The following is a 4324-nucleotide window of genomic DNA, read 5'->3' as shown; positions in this document are numbered from 1 at the left end:
CAAAGCAATGTTAATACAGTAGGAGTAGGAGGGATTCAAACCTCTGATTATAAGTCAGCTTCATTAACAACTATTCCTCCACTACAGAGTTGATCAACAGTGGATTATTTTCTGATACAGCGCTGATATGAAGCTGTACAGACACAGATGACCCAAAAAATAATGCATTCTTTAATTCTAAGTAACTTAAAAGTTACCTTTTCATGTAACTCATTAGTTTTTGCGGTAAGTAATCAAAATAGTTCATTGTGAATGAAGTAACTAGTAACAGTAACTAGTTACGTTTTTTCAGTAACTAGAACAACACTGGTTGTGACAGAAGTGTGACTGAGTTCAGAAAAAATTATTGTACCAACGTTTTTATTAAGATTTTTTACTTTTTCTTGCAGCTAAAATTCACCAGAATGCAGGAATTTGCATGTCTTTTGTTAAAACATTTCTGGGGGGAGGACCCCCATGACCTTTCCCCTCAATTCTAGGAGAGGCTTTAACATGTAAATGAAAATGCTGTGAGCTATACACATGCAAATCAGGGTAGCAAGGGAACTTCTACTGAGCTTCAGTACAAACCACATCTTCGTCGCAGCTGTGGAGTTCAGCTCAGACGTGACCGATTAAGATCAAGGAGGGTAAGTGTTATTATATTAGATTTGTTTTTGGTCAGTGTGACTATTTTTCATGTGTATTAGTGTTTTATTCAATGCTAATAAGCATTGGTCTAATCTGAAGTCACATGTTCAAAACTCTGAACACGGTCTGCAAATCTCTCAGTCCATGTGGACTAAACTGTGACTCATTTTTCATTGTTTTCACACAAAACACATTCACTGACCACAGTCAACAACATTCATCAACTCTTTTCTCACTCACTAGTTTTAATTATTAATATTATAATTAGTTCACCACCTGCAAAACACTAAACGTTTACAGCACATTTTTAAAATGCTAACACACTTTGTTCAAAACACATCAGCTAAATGAAATATATTGATTATAGTATTTTGAGTTTTATATAACTGTACCCTATAGATTATTTTTTTGTTTACAGTAATTTTTGTATTTTTTTTGTGCAAAGATCTTATTTTGTATTAAAATACTGATTTACCTGACAATGTAATGCTCTTTGTTGTTAGTATTTAGTAGTTCAGTGTGCTCAGAGTGACTAGATGAGATTATTTGTTAGTGTTGTGGTTGAATGAGCTTCATTTGAGACGTGTATGAAGTGTTTTGTTGGTGAGAAACACTTTTGGAGATGAGAGTAACTGTTGAGCTGAGATGACTGATGGATATGCAGGCTGTGTTTAGAGTTTTGAACATGTGACTTCAGTTTCAACCAATACTTGTAAGCAATCGGGAAAAAAAAACTCTAATAGAGTGGAAGGGTCCTAACCCACAGGTTGAGAACCACTTGTGTATTGCATGTCGAAGAATCCATGTACTATGGCTAGATTGTATGTCCAAGCATGTATTTATGTCTGTCCTCTACATTGCACACATTTGATCACCACTGTATTTATATCCATACAGGGCTTGGTCCGTCATACATATAGAAGCCTCACAGAGCTGCAATGGAAGGTCTAGCCAGAGGACAAGTATGTTTTTGGTCTTTTTCCCTCTGAATTGGCACTGTTTGTGAAAATTACAAAACACAGTTAGTTAGATTTTTTTTGTTTTTTTTTTGCAACATGTTTTGCTGAATGATGAGTATCTTCTACCTCCACCACCACCACCACAGATTCTGTTCTGATCACAATGAAAAAGTGACCATGGCTGTGATGGGGGCCATTTAAGATGCTGAGCCACACTGGGGCACAAGCCAAGTTAGAAGTAAGTCTGATCACGTTCATCTGGGGACCTAATTTAATGTATTTGAGTGATCATTATCCTTTTCAGATGCCTTAAAATAATACATTTAGTATGAATTCATGACATAGTATTTGTGTTGTCATTTTCATTCACTAGGAGCCTGCAACAGGGCTTTAGAATCCTACAAGGCCAGTGAGGAGCAGGACCTGAATGGGACCAAGGAGGATGTAAACAGTAGGAAGACTCTTACCACCAGGAGAGATCCAATGTTATTGCCGTGCTCCATACTGCTGCATTTACTGATCATGGTATTTATCAATCACCTGTAAACAAAGTGTATACAGGCTATTTCTAAAGTGACTCTTTAAGACATTTTAATTGCCTGCGACAAGCTGTTGAGCTAAGGTTAATGCATCAATAAACCAATTGGAACAACAATTAATATCAGCAATGGATTTGTTTCTGTTATCATTTATTGTCATAATTTAAGGACCCATAATTGTTTTGTTTCATTGTGTTAGCCAAGAAATGTATGGGATTAAATATTTAAAGTGGGTCTTGTGTTCATGTTAGGACAGCTGAAATGAAAATGGTCAGGATACTGACCTCTCTTCCCATTTGTCACACAGCTTTTCAAGGAATGGGTCAAAGTGGAACAGAGGATCCTCTCTCCAGAAGAAAAAACTGTTTACAAATTTGCCTCTACCAAAGTGGCGAGCAACACAGCTGTCAGAGATGATGGAAACCTGCTAGAAAGCACTGGGCAATAACAGAAAAAAAAGTGTTGAGCCAAGATCCACTTACTTATGCACAGACTCTGGACACTTTTCAAAAAGGCTCTGCCCTAATTCAGATAAAACATCTATCTGTCTGCATGTGAGTGAGGTGGAAGAAGACTCAGATAGAGATGTTTAAAATTTTGTTTGTGTGATATATGTGTGTGTGTGTGTTTCTTTTTCTAACTCATTCTAATTTTATTGTGATAGAATAAAATGTTATGTGCACTAAGTGATTTTTGTTTTTAATATTTATCTTGATATAGTCTCTATCTTCAATGTAGATCTGCCATTTTTGATGAGACAATTGGTACAGAGGGGAAAAAGGTTTAAGTGGACCTAGTATAGAGTTAGGGACACTGCATTTAACTGTCCTGGGTATGGTGAGTCACCCTATGGGCCATGAATTGTATATCGTACTTCGGATATGACCGGGGAGAGTATCGGTGCAGTATTCGGAATCAAAATACTAGTGGTGTTCGGACTTCGGCTATGACCGGGGAGAGTATCGGTGCAGTATTCGGAATCAAAGTACTAGTGGTGTTCGGACTTCGGATATGACCGGGGAGAGTATCGGTGCAGTATTCGGAATCAAAATCCTAGTGGTGTTCGGACTTCGGATATGACCGGGGAGAGTATCGGTGCAGTATTCGGAATCAAAATACTAGTGGTGTTCGGACTTCGGATATGACCGGGGAGAGTATCGGTGCAGTATTCGGAATCAAAATACTAGTGGTGTTCGGACTTCGGATATGACCGGGGAGAGTATCGGTGCAGTATTCGGAATCAAAATACTAGTGGTGTTCGGACTTCGGATATGACCGGGGAGAGTATCGGTGCAGTATTCGGAATCAAAATACTAGTGGTGTTCGGACTTCGGACATGACCGGGGAGAGTATCGGTGCAGTATTCGGAATCAAAATACTAGTGGTGTTCGGACTTCGGACATGACCGGGGAGAGTATCGGTGCAGTATTCGGAATCAAAATACTAGTGGTGTTCGGACTTCGGATATGACCGGGGAGAGTATCGGTGCAGTATTCGGAATCAAAATACTAGTGGTGTTCGGACTTCGGATATGACCGGGGAGAGTATCGGTGCAGTATTCGGAATCAAAATACTAGTGGTGTTCGGACTTCGGATATGACCGGGGAGAGTATCGGTGCAGTATTCGGAATCAAAATACTAGTGGTGTTCGGACTTCGGATATGACCGGGGAGAGTATCGGTGCAGTATTCGGAATCAAAATACTAGTGGTGTTCGGACTTCGGATATGACCGGGCAGAGTATCGGTGCAGTATTCGGAATCAAAATACTAGTGGTGTTCGGACTTCGGATATGACCGGGGAGAGTATCGGTGCAGTATTCGGAATCAAAATACTAGTGGTGTTCGGACTTCGGACATGACCGGGGAGAGTATCGGTGCAGTATTCGGAATCAAAATACTAGTGGTGTTCGGACTTCGGACATGACCGGGGAGAGTATCGGTGCAGTATTCGGAATCAAAATACTAGTGGTGTTCGGACTTCGGATATGACCGGGGAGAGTATCGGTGCAGTATTCGGAATCAAAATACTAGTGGTGTTCGGACTTCGGATATGACCGGGGAGAGTATCGGTGCAGTATTCGGAATCAAAATACTAGTGGTGTTCGGACTTCGGATATGACCGGGGAGAGTATCGGTGCAGTATTCGGAATCAAAATACTAGTGGTGTTCGGACTTCGGATATGACCGGGGAGAGT

General features: G+C 40.1%; 1 long non-coding RNA gene across 1 annotated transcript; it reads left to right on the top strand.

Moving 5' to 3' along the window:
• Nucleotides 1-371: 371 nt before the first annotated feature.
• LOC114466000 (uncharacterized) lies at nt 372-2892 on the top strand. The gene is made up of 5 exons (XR_003674370.1): nt 372-629; nt 1528-1592; nt 1736-1827; nt 1963-2114; nt 2436-2892. It is a non-coding gene; the product is annotated as an uncharacterized LOC114466000 (long non-coding RNA).
• The last annotated feature ends 1432 nt before the right edge of the window (nt 2893-4324 follow it).

Source organism: Gouania willdenowi, chromosome 6 (genome assembly GCF_900634775.1).
Source record: "Gouania willdenowi chromosome 6, fGouWil2.1, whole genome shotgun sequence".
NCBI lineage: Eukaryota > Metazoa > Chordata > Actinopteri > Blenniiformes > Gobiesocidae > Gouania > Gouania willdenowi.
The sequence above is the reverse complement of the archived record's forward strand: the minus strand, read 5'-3'. Positions and strand labels throughout refer to the sequence as shown.